Source organism: Oncorhynchus clarkii, chromosome 29 (genome assembly GCF_045791955.1).
Source record: "Oncorhynchus clarkii lewisi isolate Uvic-CL-2024 chromosome 29, UVic_Ocla_1.0, whole genome shotgun sequence".
Lineage (NCBI taxonomy): Eukaryota > Metazoa > Chordata > Actinopteri > Salmoniformes > Salmonidae > Oncorhynchus > Oncorhynchus clarkii.
Genome location: NC_092175.1, coordinates 48,396,728 through 48,416,755, shown reverse-complemented (window position 1 = coordinate 48,416,755; position 20,028 = coordinate 48,396,728).

Below are 20,028 nucleotides of genomic sequence, written 5' to 3'. Positions count from 1 at the left end.
ATTTGACAGACCAGCTAGATCTACTGTCTCCATTATATTATGACAGACCAGCTAGATCTAATGCCTGTATTGAATTATGACAGACCAGCTAGATCTACTGTCTCTATTATATTATGACAGACCAGCTAGATCTATCGTCTCTATTATATTATGACAGACCAGCTAGATCTACTGGCTCTATTATATAATGACAGATCAGCTAGATCAACTGTCTCTATTATATTATGACAGACCAGCTAGATCTACTGTCTCTATTGTATTATGACAGACCATCTAGATCTACTGTCTCTATTGTATTATGACAGACCAGCTAGATCTACTCTCTCTCTATTATATTATGACAGACCAGCTAGATCTATTGTCTTTTATATCATGACAGACCAGCTAGATCTACTGGCTCTATTATATTATGACAGACCAGCTAGATCAACTCTCTCTATTATATTATGACAGACCAGCTAGATCTACTGTCTCTATTGTATTATGACAGACCAGCTAGATCTACTGGCTCTATTGTATTATGAAAGACCATGCTAGATCTACTGGCTCTATTATATTATTACAGACCAGCTAGATATAACGTCTCTATTATATTATGAGAGACCAGCTAGATCTGCTGTCTCTATTATATTATGACAGACCAGCTAGATCTACTGTCTCTATTGTATTATGACAGACCAGCTAGATCTACTGTCTCTATTGTATTATGACAGACCAGCTAGATCTACTGGCTCTATTGTATTATGACAGACCATGCTAGATCTACTGGCTCTATTATATTATTACAGACCAGCTAGATATAACGTCTCTATTATATTATGAGAGACCAGCTAGATCTGCTGTCTCTATTATATTATGACAGACCAGCTAGATCTACTGTCTCTAATATATTATGACAGACCAGCTAGATCTCTTCTCTCTATTATATTATGACAGAACAGCTAGATCTAATGCCTATATTGTATTACGACAGACCAGCTAGATCTACTTGCTCTATTATATTATGACAGACCAGCTAGATCTATTGTCTCTATTATATTTCGACAGACCAGCTAGATCTACTGGCTCTATTATATTATGACAGACCTGCTAGATCAACTGTCTCTATCATATTATGACAGACCAGCTAGATATACTGGCTCTATTATATTATGACAGACCAGCTAGATCTACTGTCTCTATTATAATGTGACAGACCAGCTAGATCTACTGTCTATATTGTATTATGACAGACCAGCTAGATCTCCTGTCTCTATTATATTATGACAGACCAGCTAGATATACTGGCTCTATTATATTATGACAGACCAGCTAGATCTACTGTTTCTATTATATAATGACCGACCAGCTAGATCTACTGGCTCTATTATATTTTAACAGACCAGCTAGATCAACTGTCTCTATTATATTATGACAGACCAGCTAGATCTGCTGTCTCTGTGTCTCTATTATCTAATTACAGACAAGCTAGATCTACTCTCTCTACTACAATATGACAGACCAGCTAGATCTACTGTCTCTATTATAATGTGACAGACCAGCTAGATCTACTGTCTCTATTATATTATGACAGACCAGCTAGATCTGCTGTCTCTATTATATTATGACAGACCAGATAGATCTGCTGTCTCTATTATATGATGACAGACCAGCTAGATCTACTGTCTCTATTATATTATGACAGACCAGCTAGATTTACTGTCTCTATTATGTTATGACAGACCAGCTATATCTACTCTCTCTACTGTATTATGGCAGACCAGCTATATCTACTGTCTCTATTATATTATGACAGACCAGCTAGATCTAATGCCTATATTGTATTATGACAGACCAGCTAGATCTACTGGCTCTATTATATTATGACAGACCAGCTAGATCTACTGGCTCTATTATATTATGACAGACCAGCTAGATCAACTGTCTCTATTATATTATGACAGACCAGCTAGATCTACTTGCTCTATTGTATTATGACAGACCAGCTAGATCAACTGTCTCTATTATATTATGACAGACCAGCTAGATCTACTGGCTCTATTATATTATGACAGACCAGCTAGATCTACTGGCTCTATTATATTATGACAGACCAGCTAGATCTGCTGTCTCTGTATCTCTATTATCTAATGACAGACAAGCTAGATCTACTCTCTCTACTACAATATGACAGACCAGCTAGATCTACTGTCTCTATTATAAAATGACAGACCAGCTAGATCTACTGTCTCTATTATATTATGACAGACCAGCTAGATCTGCTGTCTCTATTATATTATGACAGACCAGCTAGATCTACTGTCTCTATTATATTATGAAAGACCAGCTAGATCTGCTGTCTCTATTATATGATGACAGACCAGCTAGATCTACTGTCTCTATTATATTATGACAGACAAGCTAGATTTACTGTCTCTATTATGTTATGACAGAGCAGCTATATCTACTGTCTCTACTGTATTATGGCAGACCAGCTAGATCTACTGTCTCTATTATATTATGACAGACCAGCTAGATCTAATGCCTATATTGTATTATGACAGACCAGCTAGATCTTCTGGCTCTATTATATTATGACAGACCAGCTAGATCTACTGGCTCTATTATATTATGACAGACCAGCTAGATCAACTGTCTCTATTATATTATGACAGACCAGCTAGATCTACTGTCTCTATTGCATTATGACAGACCAGCTAGATCTACTGTCTCTATTGTATTATGACAGACCAGCTAGATCCACTGGCTCTATTATATTATGACAGACCAGCTAGATCTATTGTCTCTAATACAATTTGACAGACCAGCTAGATCTACTGTCTCCATTATATTATGACAGACCAGCTAGATCTAATGCCTGTATTGAATTATGACAGACCAGCTAGATCTACTGTCTCTATTATATTATGACAGACCAGCTAGATCTATTGTCTCTATTATATTATGACAGACCAGCTAGATCTACTGGCTCTATTATATAATGACAGATCAGCTAGATCAACTGTCTCTATTATATTATGACAGACCAGCTAGATCTACTGTCTCTATTGTATTATGACAGACCATCTAGATCTACTGTCTCTATTGTATTATGACCGACCAGCTAGATCTACTCTCTCTCTATTATATTATGACAGACCAGCTAGATCTATTGTCTTTTATATTATGACAGACCAGCTAGATCTACTGGCTCTATTATATTATGACAGACCAGCTAGATCAACTCTCTCTATTATATTATGACAGACCAGCTAGATCTACTGTCTCTATTGTATTATGACAGACCAGCTAGATCTACTGGCTCTATTGTATTATGACAGACCATGCTAGATCTACTGGCTCTATTATATTATTACAGACCAGCTAGATATAACGTCTCTATTATATTATGAGAGACCAGCTAGATCTGCTGTCTCTATTATATTATGACAGACCAGCTAGATCAACTCTCTCTATTATATTATGACAGACCAGCTAGATCTACTGTCTCTATTGTATTATGACAGACCAGCTAGATCTACTGGCTCTATTGTATTATGACAGACCATGCTAGATCTACTGGCTCTATTATATTATTACAGACCAGCTAGATATAACGTCTCTATTATATTATGAGAGACCAGCTAGATCTGCTGTCTCTATTATATTATGACAGACCAGCTAGATCTACTGTCTCTATTGTATTATGACAGACCAGCTAGATCTACTGTCTCTATTATATTATGACAGACCAGCTAGATCTCTTCTCTCTATTAAATTATGACAGACCAGCTAGATCTAATGCCTATATTGTATTATGACAGACCAGCTAGATCTACTTGCACTATTATATTATGACAGACCAGCTAGATCTATTGTCTCTATTATATTACGACAGACCAGCTAGATCTACTGGCTCTATTATATTATGACAGACCAGCTAGATCAACTGTCTCTATCATATTATGACAGACCAGCTAGATATACTGGCTCTATTATATTATGACAGACCAGCTAGATCTACTGTCTCTATTATAATGTGACAGACCAGCTAGATCTACTGTCTATATTGTATTATGACAGACCAGCTAGATCTCCTGTCTCTATTATATTATGACAGACCAGCTAGATATACTGGCTCTATTATATTATGACAGACCAGCTAGATCTACTGTCTCTATTATATTATGACCGACCAGCTAGATCTACTGGCTCTATTATATTTTAACAGACCAGCTAGATCAACTGTCTCTATTATATTATGACAGACCAGCTAGATCTGCTGTATCTGTGTCTCTATTATCTAATGACAGACAAGCTAGATCTACTCTCTCTACTACAATATGACAGACCAGCTAGATCTACTGTCTCTATTATAATGTGACAGACCAGCTAGATCTACTGTCTCTATTATATTATGACACACCAGCTAGATCTGCTGTCTCTATTACATTATGACAGACCAGCTAGATCTACTGTCTCTATTATGTTATGACAGACCAGCTATATCTACTGTCTCTACTGTATTATGGCAGACCAGCAAGATCTACTGTCTCTATTGTATTATGACAGACCAGCTAGATATAATGTCTCTATTATATTATGACAGACCAGCTAGATCTAATGCCTATATTGTATTATGACAGACCAGCTAGATCTACTGGCTCTATTATATTATGACAGACCAGCTAGATCTACTGGCTCTATTATATTATGACAGACCAGCTAGATCAACTGTCTCTATTATATTATGACAGACCAGCTAGATCTACTGTCTCTATTGTATTATGACAGACCAGCTAGATCAACTGTCTCTATTATATTATGACAGACCAGCTAGATCTACTGGCTCTATTTTATTATGACAGACCAGCTAGATCAACTGTCTCTATTATATTATGACACACCAGCTAGATCTACTGTCTCTATTGCATTATGACAGACCAGCTAGATCTACTGTCTCTATTGTATTATGACAGACCAGCTAGATCCACTGGCTCTATTATATTATGACAGACCAGCTAGATCTATTGTCTCTAATACAATTTGACAGACCAGCTAGATCTACTGTCTCCATTATATTATGACAGACCAGCTAGATCTAATGCCTGTATTGAATTATGACAGACCAGCTAGATCTACTGTCTCTATTATATTATGACAGACCAGCTAGATCTATCGTCTCTATTATATTATGACAGACCAGCTAGATCTACTGGCTCTATTATATAATGACAGATCAGCTAGATCAACTGTCTCTATTATATTATGACAGACCAGCTAGATCTACTGTCTCTATTGTATTATGACAGACCATCTAGATCTACTGTCTCTATTGTATTATGACAGGCCAGCTAGATCTACTCTCTCTCTATTATATTATGACAGACCAGCTAGATCTATTGTCTTTTATATTATGACAGACCAGCTAGATCTACTGGCTCTATTATATTATGACAGACCAGCTAGATCAACTCTCTCTATTATATTATGACAGACCAGCTAGATCTACTGTCTCTATTGTATTATGACAGACCAGCTAGATCTACTGGCTCTATTGTATTATGACAGACCATGCTAGATCTACTGGCTCTATTATATTATGACAGACCAGCTAGATCAACTGTCTCTATTATATTATGACAGACCAGCTAGATCTACTGTCTCTATTGTATTATGACAGACCAGCTAGATCAACTGTCTCTATTATATTATGACAGACCAGCTAGATCTACTGGCTCTATTATATTATGACAGACCAGCTAGATCAACTGTCTCTATTATATTATGACACACCAGCTAGATCTACTGTCTCTATTGCATTATGACAGACCAGCTAGATCTACTGTCTCTATTGTATTATGACAGACCAGCTAGATCCACTGGCTCTATTATATTATGACAGACCAGCTAGATCTATTGTCTCTAATACAATTTGACAGACCAGCTAGATCTACTGTCTCCATTATATTATGACAGACCAGCTAGATCTAATGCCTGTATTGAATTATGACAGACCAGCTAGATCTACTGTCTCTATTATATTATGACAGACCAGCTAGATCTATCGTCTCTATTATATTATGACAGACCAGCTAGATCTACTGGCTCTATTATATAATGACAGATCAGCTAGATCAACTGTCTCTATTATATTATGACAGACCAGCTAGATCTATTGTCTTTTATATTATGACAGACCAGCTAGATCTACTGGCTCTATTATATTATGACAGACCAGCTAGATCAACTCTCTCTATTATATTATGACAGACCAGCTAGATCTACTGTCTCTATTGTATTATGACAGACCAGCTAGATCTACTGGCTCTATTGTATTATGACAGACCATGCTAGATCTACTGGCTCTATTATATTATTACAGACCAGCTAGATATAACGTCTCTATTATATTATGAGAGACCAGCTAGATCTGCTGTCTCTATTATATTATGACAGACCAGCTAGATCTACTGTCTCTATTGTATTATGACAGACCAGCTAGATATAATGTCTCTAATATATTATGACAGACCAGCTAGATCTCTTCTCTCTATTATATTATGACAGACCAGCTAGATCTAATGCCTATATTGTATTATGACAGACCAGCTAGATCTACTTGCTTTATTATATTATGACAGACCAGCTAGATCTATTGTCTCTATTATATTACGACAGACCAGCTAGATCTACTGGCTCTATTATATTATGACAGACCAGCTAGATCAACTGTCTCTATCATATTATGACAGACCAGCTAGATATACTGGCTCTATTATATTATGACAGACCAGCTAGATCTACTGTCTCTATTATATTATGACCGACCAGCTAGATCTACTCTCTCTCTATTATATTATGACAGACCAGCTAGATCTATTGTCTTTTATATTATGACAGACCAGCTAGATCTACTGGCTCTATTATATTATGACAGACCAGCTAGATCAACTCTCTCTATTATATTATGACAGACCATGCTAGATCTACTGGCTCTATTATATTATTACAGACCAGCTAGATATAACGTCTCTATTATATTATGAGAGACCAGCTAGATCTGCTGTCTCTATTATATTATGACAGACCAGCTAGATCTACTGTCTCTATTGTATTATGACAGACCAGCTAGATATAATGTCTCTAATATATTATGACAGACCAGCTAGATCTCTTCTCTCTATTATATTATGACAGACCAGCTAGATCTAATGCCTATATTGTATTATGACAGACCAGCTAGATCTACTTGCTCTATTATATTATGACAGACCAGCTAGATCTATTGTCTCTATTATATTACGACAGACCAGCTAGATCTACTGGCTCTATTATATTATGACAGACCAGCTAGATCAACTGTCTCTATCATATTATGACAGACCAGCTAGATATACTGGCTCTATTATATTATGACAGACCAGCTAGATCTACTGTCTCTATTATAATGTGACAGACCAGCTAGATCTACTGTCTATATTGTATTATGACAGACCAGCTAGATCTACTGTCTCCATTGTATTATGACAGACCAGCTAGATCCACTGGCTCTATTATATTATGACAGACCAGCTAGATCTTCTGTCTCTATTATATTATGACAGACCAGCCAGATCAACTGTCTCTATTATATTATGACAGACCAGCTAGATCAACTGTCTCTATCATATTATGACAGACCAGCTAGATCTACTGTCTCTATTGTATTATGACAGACTAGCTAGATCTACTGTCTCCATTGTATTATGACAGACCAGCTAGATCCACTGGCTCTATTATATTATGACAGACCAGCTAGATCTACTGTCTCTATTATATTATGACAGACGAGCTAGATCTACTGGCTCTATTATATTATGACAGACCAGCTAGATATACTGGCTCTATTATATTATGACAGACCAGCTAGATCTACTGTCTCTATTATAATGTGACAGACCAGCTAGATCTACTGTCTATATTGTATTTTGACAGACCAGCTAGATCTCCTGTCTCTATTATATTATGACAGACCAGCTAGATATACTGGCTCTATTATATTATGACAGACCAGCTAGATCTACTGTCTCTATTATATTATGACCGACCAGCTAGATCTACTGGCTCTATTATATTTTAACAGACCAGCTAGATCAACTGTCTCTATTATATTATGACAGACCAGCTAGATCTGCTGTCTCTGTGTCTCTATTATATTATGACAGACCAGCTAGATCTAATGCCTATATTGTATTATGACAGACCAGCTAGATCTACTTGCTCTATTATATTATGACAGACCAGCTAGATCTACTGTCTCTATTATATTATGACAGACTAGCTAGATCTACTGTCTATATTATATTATGACAGACCAGCAACATCTGCTGTGTCTATTACATTATGACAGACCAGCTAGATCTACTGTCTCTATTATATTATGACAGACCAGCTAGATCTACTTTCTCTGGGTCTCTATTATATTATGAAAAACCAGCTAGATCTACTGTCGCTGTGTCTCATTATATTATGACAGACCAGCTAGATCTGCTGTCTCTATTGAATTATGACAGACCAGCTAGATCTACTGTCTCTATTATACTATGACAGACCAGCTAGATCTACTCTCTCTATTATATTATGACAGACCAGCTAGATAAACTGTCTCTATTGAATTATGACAGACCAGCTAGATCTACTGTCTCTGGGTCTCTATTATATTATGAAAAACCAGCTAGATCTACTGTCGCTGTGTCTCTCTTATATTATGACAGACCAGCAAGATCTACTGTCTCTATTATATTATGACAGACCAGCTAGATTTACTGTCTCTATTATATTGTGACAGACCAGCTAGTTCTACTGTCTATATTATATTATAACAGACCAGCTAGATCAACTGTCTCTATTATATTATGACAGATCAGCTAGATCTACTGTCTCTATTGTATTATGACAGACCAGCTAGATCTACTGTCTCTATTGTATTATGACAGACCAGCTAGATCCACTGGCTCTATTATATTATGACAGACCAGCTAGATCTACTGTCTCTATTATATTATGACAGACCTGCTAGATCTACTGTCTCTATTGTATTATGACAGACCAGCTAGATCTATTGTCTGTATTATAATTTGACAGACCAGCTAGATCTACTGGCTCTATTATATTATGACAGACCAGCTAGATATATTGTCTCTATTATATTATGACAGACCAGCTAGATCTACTGTCTATATTATATTATGACAGACCAGCTAGATATAATGTCTCTATTATATTATGACAGATCAGCTAGATCTGCTCTCTCTATTATTTTATGACAGACCAGCTAGATGTACTGGCTCTGTTATATTATGACAGACCAGCTAGATCTACTGTCTATATTATATTATGACAGACCAGCAACGTCTGCTGTGTCTATTACATTATGACAGACCAGCTAGATCAACTGTCTCTATTATATTATGACAGACCAGCTAGATCTACTGTCTATATTATATTATGACAGACCAGCAACGTCTGCTGTGTCTATTACATTATGACAGACCAGCTAGATCTACTGTCTCTATTATATTATGACAGACCAGCTAGATCTACTTTCTCTGGGTCTCTATTATATTATGAAAAACCAGCTAGATCTACTGTCGCTGTGTCTCATTATATTATGACAGACCAGCTAGATCTGCTGTCTCTATTGAATTATGACAGACCAGCTAGATCTACTGTCTCTATTATACTATGACAGACCAGCTAGATCTACTCTCTCTATTATATTATGACAGACCAGCTAGATCTACTGTCTCTGGGTCTCTATTATATTATGAAAAACCAGCTAGATCTACTGTCGCTGTGTCTCTCTTATATTATGACAGGCCAGCAAGATCTACTGTCTCTATTATATTATGACAGACCAGCTAGATTTACTGTCTCTATTATATTGTGACAGACCAGCTAGTTCTACTGTCTATATTATATTATAACAGACCAGCTAGATCAACTGTCTCTATTATATTATGACAGATCAGCTAGATCTACTGTCTCTATTGTATTATGACAGACCAGCTAGTTCTACTGTCTCTATTGTATTATGACAGACCAGCTAGATCCACTGGCTCTATTATATTATGACAGACCAGCTAGATCTACTGTCTCTATTATATTATGACAGACCAGCTAGATCTATTGTCTCTATTATATTACGACAGACCAGCTAGATCTACTGGCTCTATTATATTATGACAGACCAGCTAGATCAACTGTCCCTATTATATTATGACAGACCTGCTAGATCTACTGTCTCTATTGTATTATGACAGACCAGCTAGATCTATTGTCTGTATTATAATTTGACAGACCAGCTAGATCTACTGGCTCTATTATATTATGACAGACCAGCTAGATATATTGTCTCTATTATATTATGACAGACCAGCTAGATCTACTGTCTATATTATATTATGACAGACCAGCTAGATATAATGTCTCTATTATATTATGACAGATCAGCTAGATCTGCTCTCTCTATTATTTTATGACAGACCAGCTAGATGTACTGGCTCTGTTATATTATGACAGACCAGCTAGATCTATTGTCTCTATTATAATTTGACAGACCAGCTAGATCTACTGTCTCTATTATATTATGACACACCAGCTAGATCTATTGTCTCTATTATATTACGACAGACCTGCTAGATCTACTGGCTCTATTATATTATGACAGACCAGCTAGATCAACTGTCTCTATTATATTATGACAGACCAGCTAGATCTACTGTCTCTATTGCATTATGACAGACCAGCTAGATCTACTTTCTCTATTGTATTATGACAGACCAGTTAGATCCACTGGCTCTATTATATTATGACAGACCAGCTAGATCTATTGTCTCTAATACAATTTGACAGACCAGCTAGATCTACTGTCTCTATTATATTATGACAGACCAGCTAGATCTAATGCCTGTATTGAATTATGACAGACCAGCTAGATCTACTGTCTCTATTATATTATGACAGACCAGCTAGATCTATCGTCTCTATTATATTATGACAGACCAGCTAGATCTACTGGCTCCATTATATAATGACAGATCAGCTAGATCAACTGTCTCTATTATATTATGACAGACCAGCTAGATCTACTGTGTCTATTGTATTATGACAGACCATCTAGATCTACTGTCTCTATTATATTATGACAGACCAGCCAGATCAACTGTCTCTATTATATTATGACAGACCAGCTAGATCAACTGTCTCTATCATATTATGACAGACCAGCTAGATCTACTGTCTCTATTGTATTATGACAGACTAGCTAGATCTACTGTCTCCATTGTATTATGACAGACCAGCTAGATCCACTGGCTCTATTATATTATGACAGACCAGCTAGATCTACTGTCTCTATTATATTATGACAGACGAGCTAGATCTACTGGCTCTATTATATTATGACAGACCAGCTAGATATACTGGCTCTATTATATTATGACAGACCAGCTAGATCTACTGTCTCTATTATAATGTGACAGACCAGCTAGATCTACTGTCTATATTGTATTTTGACAGACCAGCTAGATCTCCTGTCTCTATTATATTATGACAGACCAGCTAGATATACTGGCTCTATTATATTATGACAGACCAGCTAGATCTACTGTCTCTATTATATTATGACCGACCAGCTAGATCTACTGGCTCTATTATATTTTAACAGACCAGCTAGATCAACTGTCTCTATTATATTATGACAGACCAGCTAGATCTGCTGTCTCTGTGTCTCTATTATATTATGACAGACCAGCTAGATCTAATGCCTATATTGTATTATGACAGACCAGCTAGATCTACTTGCTCTATTATATTATGACAGACCAGCTAGATCTACTGTCTCTATTATATTATGACAGACTAGCTAGATCTACTGTCTATATTATATTATGACAGACCAGCAACGTCTGCTGTGTCTATTACATTATGACAGACCAGCTAGATCTACTGTCTCTATTATATTATGACAGACCAGCTAGATCTACTTTCTCTGGGTCTCTATTATATTATGAAAAACCAGCTAGATCTACTGTCGCTGTGTCTCATTATATTATGACAGACCAGCTAGATCTGCTGTCTCTATTGAATTATGACAGACCAGCTAGATCTACTGTCTCTATTATACTATGACAGACCAGCTAGATCTACTCTCTCTATTATATTATGACAGACCAGCTAGATAAACTGTCTCTATTGAATTATGACAGACCAGCTAGATCTACTGTCTCTGGGTCTCTATTATATTATGAAAAACCAGCTAGATCTACTGTCGCTGTGTCTCTCTTATATTATGACAGACCAGCAAGATCTACTGTCTCTATTATATTATGACAGACCAGCTAGATTTACTGTCTCTATTATATTGTGACAGACCAGCTAGTTCTACTGTCTATATTATATTATAACAGACCAGCTAGATCAACTGTCTCTATTATATTATGACAGATCAGCTAGATCTACTGTCTCTATTGTATTATGACAGACCAGCTAGATCTACTGTCTCTATTGTATTATGACAGACCAGCTAGATCCACTGGCTCTATTATATTATGACAGACCAGCTAGATCTACTGTCTCTATTATATTATGACAGACCTGCTAGATCTACTGTCTCTATTGTATTATGACAGACCAGCTAGATCTATTGTCTGTATTATAATTTGACAGACCAGCTAGATCTACTGGCTCTATTATATTATGACAGACCAGCTAGATATATTGTCTCTATTATATTATGACAGACCAGCTAGATCTACTGTCTATATTATATTATGACAGACCAGCTAGATATAATGTCTCTATTATATTATGACAGATCAGCTAGATCTGCTCTCTCTATTATTTTATGACAGACCAGCTAGATGTACTGGCTCTGTTATATTATGACAGACCAGCTAGATCTACTGTCTATATTATATTATGACAGACCAGCAACGTCTGCTGTGTCTATTACATTATGACAGACCAGCTAGATCAACTGTCTCTATTATATTATGACAGACCAGCTAGATCTACTGTCTATATTATATTATGACAGACCAGCAACGTCTGCTGTGTCTATTACATTATGACAGACCAGCTAGATCTACTGTCTCTATTATATTATGACAGACCAGCTAGATCTACTTTCTCTGGGTCTCTATTATATTATGAAAAACCAGCTAGATCTACTGTCGCTGTGTCTCATTATATTATGACAGACCAGCTAGATCTGCTGTCTCTATTGAATTATGACAGACCAGCTAGATCTACTGTCTCTATTATACTATGACAGACCAGCTAGATCTACTCTCTCTATTATATTATGACAGACCAGCTAGATCTACTGTCTCTGGGTCTCTATTATATTATGAAAAACCAGCTAGATCTACTGTCGCTGTGTCTCTCTTATATTATGACAGGCCAGCAAGATCTACTGTCTCTATTATATTATGACAGACCAGCTAGATTTACTGTCTCTATTATATTGTGACAGACCAGCTAGTTCTACTGTCTATATTATATTATAACAGACCAGCTAGATCAACTGTCTCTATTATATTATGACAGATCAGCTAGATCTACTGTCTCTATTGTATTATGACAGACCAGCTAGTTCTACTGTCTCTATTGTATTATGACAGACCAGCTAGATCCACTGGCTCTATTATATTATGACAGACCAGCTAGATCTACTGTCTCTATTATATTATGACAGACCAGCTAGATCTATTGTCTCTATTATATTACGACAGACCAGCTAGATCTACTGGCTCTATTATATTATGACAGACCAGCTAGATCAACTGTCCCTATTATATTATGACAGACCTGCTAGATATACTGTCTCTATTGTATTATGACAGACCAGCTAGATCTATTGTCTGTATTATAATTTGACAGACCAGCTAGATCTACTGGCTCTATTATATTATGACAGACCAGCTAGATATATTGTCTCTATTATATTATGACAGACCAGCTAGATCTACTGTCTATATTATATTATGACAGACCAGCTAGATATAATGTCTCTATTATATTATGACAGATCAGCTAGATCTGCTCTCTCTATTATTTTATGACAGACCAGCTAGATGTACTGGCTCTGTTATATTATGACAGACCAGCTAGATCTATTGTCTCTATTATAATTTGACAGACCAGCTAGATCTACTGTCTCTATTATATTATGACACACCAGCTAGATCTATTGTCTCTATTATATTACGACAGACCTGCTAGATCTACTGGCTCTATTATATTATGACAGACCAGCTAGATCAACTGTCTCTATTATATTATGACAGACCAGCTAGATCTACTGTCTCTATTGCATTATGACAGACCAGCTAGATCTACTGTCTATATTATATTATGACAGACCAGCTAGATATAATGTCTCTATTATATTATGACAGATCAGCTAGATCTGCTCTCTCTATTATTTTATGACAGACCAGCTAGATGTACTGGCTCTGTTATATTATGACAGACCAGCTAGATCTATTGTCTGTATTATAATTTGACAGACCAGCTAGATCTACTGGCTCTATTATATTATGACAGACCAGCTAGATATATTGTCTCTATTATATTATGACAGACCAGCTAGATCTACTGTCTATATTATATTATGACAGACCAGCTAGATATAATGTCTCTATTATATTATGACAGATCAGCTAGATCTGCTCTCTCTATTATTTTATGACAGACCAGCTAGATGTACTGGCTCTGTTATATTATGACAGACCAGCTAGATCTATTGTCTCTATTATAATTTGACAGACCAGCTAGATCTACTGTCTCTATTATATTATGACACACCAGCTAGATCTATTGTCTCTATTATATTACGACAGACCTGCTAGATCTACTGGCTCTATTATATTATGACAGACCAGTTAGATCCACTGGCTCTATTATATTATGACAGACCAGCTAGATCTATTGTCTCTAATACAATTTGACAGACCAGCTAGATCTACTGTCTCTATTATATTATGACAGACCAGCTAGATCTAATGCCTGTATTGAATTATGACAGACCAGCTAGATCTACTGTCTCTATTATATTATGACAGACCAGCTAGATCTATCGTCTCTATTATATTATGACAGACCAGCTAGATCTACTGTTTCTATTGTATTATGACAGACCATCTAGATCTACTGTCTCTATTGTATTATGACAGACCAGCTAGATCTACTCTCTCTATTATATTATGACAGACCAGCTAGATCTATTGTCTCTATTATATTATGACAGACCAGCTAGATCTACTGGCTCTATTATATTATGACAGACCAGCTAGATCAACTCTCTCTATTATATTATGACAGACCAGCTAGATCTACTGTCTCTATTGTATTATGACAGACCAGCTAGATCTACTGGCTCTATTGTATTATGACAGACCATGCTAGATCTACTGGCTCTATTATATTATTACAGACCAGCTAGATATAACGTCTCTATTATATTATGACAGACAAGCTAGATCTGCTCTCTCTATTATATTATGACAGACCAGCTAGATCTACTGTCTCTGTGTCTCTATTATCTGATGACAGACCAGCTAGATCTACTGTCTCTATTATATTATGACAGACCAGCTAGATCAACTGTCTCTATCATATTATGACAGACCAGCTAGATCTACTGTCTCTATTGTATTATGACAGACCAGCTAGATCTACTGTCTCTATTGTATTATGACAGACCAGCTAGATCCACTGGCTCTATTATATTATGACAGACCAGCTAGATATACTGGCTCTATTATATTATGTCAGACCAGCTAGATCTACTGTCTCTATTATAATGTGACAGACCAGCTAGATATACTGGCTCTATTATATTATGACAGACCAGCTAGATCAACTGTCTCTATCATATTATGACAGACCAGCTAGATCTACTGTCTCTATTGTATTATGACAGACCAGCTAGATCTACTGTCTCTATTGTATTATGACAGACCAGCTAGATCCACTGGCTCTATTATATTATGACAGACCAGCTAGATATACTGGCTCTATTATATTATGTCAGACCAGCTAGATCTACTGTCTCTATTATAATGTGACAGACCAGCTAGATATACTGGCTCTATTATATTATGACAGACCAGCTAGATCTACTGTCTCTATTATATTATGACCGACCAGCTATATCTAATTGGCTCTATTATATTTTAACAGACCAGCTAGATCAACTGTCTCTATTATATTATGACAGACCAGCTAGATCTGCTGTCTCTGTGTCTCTATTATCTAATGACAGACCAGCTAGATCCACTGGCTCTATTGTATTATGACAGACCAGCTAGATCTATTGTCTCTAATACAATTTGACAGACCAGCTAGATCTACTGTCTCTATTATATTATGACAGACCAGCTAGATCTAATGCCTGTATTGAATTATGACAGACCAGCTAGATCTACTGTCTCTATTATATTATGACAGACCAGCTAGATCTATCGTCTCTATTATATTATGACAGACCAGCTAGATCTACTGGCTCCATTATATAATGACAGATCAGCTAGATCAACTGTCTCTATTATATTATGACAGACCAGCTAGATCTACTGTTTCTATTGTATTATGACAGACCAGCTAGATCTACTGTCTCTATTGTATTATGACAGACCAGCTAGATCTACTCTCTCTATTATATTATGACAGACCAGCTAGATCTATTGTCTCTATTATATTATGACAGACCAGCTAGATCTACTGGCTCTATTATATTATGACAGACCAGCTAGATCAACTCTCTCTATTATATTATGACAGACCAGCTAGATCTACTGTCTCTATTGTATTATGACAGACCAGCTAGATCTACTGGCTCTATTGTATTATGACAGACCATGCTAGATCTACTGGCTCTATTATATTATTACAGACCAGCTAGATATAACGTCTCTATTATATTATGACAGACAAGCTAGATCTGCTCTCTCTATTATATTATGACAGACCAGCTAGATCTATTGTCTCTGTGTCTCTATTATCTGATGACAGACCAGCTAGATCTACTGTCTCTATTATATTATGACAGACCAGCTAGATCTATTGTCTCTATTATATTACGACAGACCAGCTAGATCTACTGGCTCTATTATATTATGACAGACCAGCTAGATCAACTGTCTCTATCATATTATGAAAGACCAGCTAGATCTACTGTCTCTATTGTATTATGACAGACCAGCTAGATCTACTGTCTCTATTGTATTATGACAGACCAGCTAGATCCACTGGCTCTATTATATTATGACAGACCAGCTAGATCTACTGTCTCTATTATATTATGACAGACGAGCTAGATCTACTGGCTCTATTATATTATGACAGACCAGCTAGATATACTGGCTCTATTATATTATGCCAGACCAGCTAGATCTACTGTCTCTATTATATTATGACAGACCAGCTAGATATACTGGCTCTATTATATTATGACAGACAAGCTAGATCTACTGTCTCTATTATATTATGACCGACCAGCTATATCTAATTGGCTCTATTATATTTTAACAGACCAGCTAGATCAACTGTCTCTATTATATTATGACAGACCAGCTAGATCTGCTGTCTCTGTGTCTCTATTATCTAATGACAGACCAGCTAGATCCACTGGCTCTATTGTATTATGACAGACCAGCTAGATATATTGTCTCTAATACAATTTGACAGACCAGCTAGATCTACTGTCTCTATTATATTATGACAGACCAGCTAGATCTAATGCCTGTATTGAATTATGACAGACCAGCTAGATCTACTGTCTCTATTATATTATGACAGACCAGCTAGATCTATCGTCTCTATTATATTATGACAGACTAGCTAGATCTACTGGCTCCATTATATAATGACAGATCAGCTAGATCAACTGTCTCTATTATATTATGACAGACCAGCTAGATCTACTGTTTCTATTGTATTATGACAGACCAGCTAGATCTACTGTCTCTATTGTATTATGACAGACCAGCTAGATCTACTCTCTCTATTATATTATGACAGACCAGCTAGATCTATTGTCTCTATTATATTATGACAGACCAGCTAGATCTATTGTCTCTGTGTCTCTATTATCTGATGACAGACCAGCTAGATCTACTTTCTCTATTATATTATGACAGACCAGCTAGATCTATTGTCTCTATTATATTACGACGGACCAGCTAGATCTACTGGCTCTATTATATTATGACAGACCAGCTAGATCAACTGTCTCTATCATATTATGACAGACCAGCTAGATCTACTGTCTCTATTGTATTATGACAGACCAGCTAGATCTACTGTCTCTATTGTATTATGACAGACCAGCTAGATCCACTGGCTCTATTATATTATGACAGACCAGCTAGATCTACTGTCTCTATTATATTATGACAGACGAGCTAGATCTACTGGCTCTATTATATTATGACAGACCAGCTAGATATACTGGCTCTATTATATTATGTCAGACCAGCTAGATATACTGTCTCTATTATAATGTGACAGACCAGCTAGATATACTGGCTCTATTATATTATGACAGACCAGCTAGATCTACTGTCTCTATTATATTATGACCGACCAGCTAGATCTAATTGGCTCTATTATATTTTAACAGACCAGCTAGATCAACTGTCTCTATTATATTATGACAGACCAGCTAGATCTGCTGTCTCTGTGTCTCTATTATCTAATGACAGACCAGCTAGATCCACTGGCTCTATTGTATTATGACAGACCAGCTAGATCTATTGTCTCTAATACAATTTGACAGACCAGCTAGATCTACTGTCTCTATTATATTATGACAGACCAGCTAGATCTAATGCCTGTATTGAATTATGACAGACCAGCTAGATCTATCGTCTCTATTATATTATGACAGACCAGCTAGATCTACTGGCTCCATTATATAATGACAGATCAGCTAGATCAACTGTCTCTATTATATTATGACAGACCAGCTAGATCTACTGTTTCTATTGTATTATGACAGACCAGCTAGATCTACTGTCTCTATTGTATTATGACAGACCAGCTAGATCTACTCTCTCTATTATATTATGACAGACCAGCTAGATCTATTGTCTCTATTATATTATGACAGACGAGCTAGATCTACTGGCTCTATTATATTATGACAGACCAGCTAGATATACTGGCTCTATTATATTATGCCAGACCAGCTAGATCTACTGTCTCTATTATATTATGACAGACCAGCTAGATATACTGGCTCTATTATATTATGACAGACAAGCTAGATCTACTGTCTCTATTATATTATGACCGACCAGCTATATCTAATTGGCTCTATTATATTTTAACAGACCAGCTAGATCAACTGTCTCTATTATATTATGACAGACCAGCTAGATCTGCTGTCTCTGTGTCTCTATTATCTAATGACAGACAAGCTAGATCTACTCTCTCTACTACAATATGACAGACCAGCTATATCTACTGTCTCTATTATAATGTGACAGACCAGCTAGATCTACTGTCTCTATTATATTATGACAGACCAGCTAGATCTGCTGTCTCTATTATATTATGACAGACCAGCTAGATCTACTGTCTCTATTATATTATGACAGACCAGCTAGATCTGCTGTCTCTATTATATGATGACAGACCAGCTAGATCTACTGTCTCTATTATATTATGACAGACCAGCTAGATTTACTGTCTCTATTATGTTATGACAGACCAGCTATATCTACTGTCTCTACTGTATTATGGCACACCAGCTAGATCTACTGTCTCTATTGTATTATGACAGACCAGCTAGATATAATGTCTCTATTATATTATGACAGACCAGCTATTTCTATCGTCTCTATTATATTATGACAGACCAGCTAGATCTACTGGCTCCATTATATAATGACAGATCAGCTAGATCAACTGTCTCTATTATATTATGACAGACCAGCTAGATCTACTGTTTCTATTGTATTATGACAGACCAGCTAGATCTACTGTCTCTATTGTATT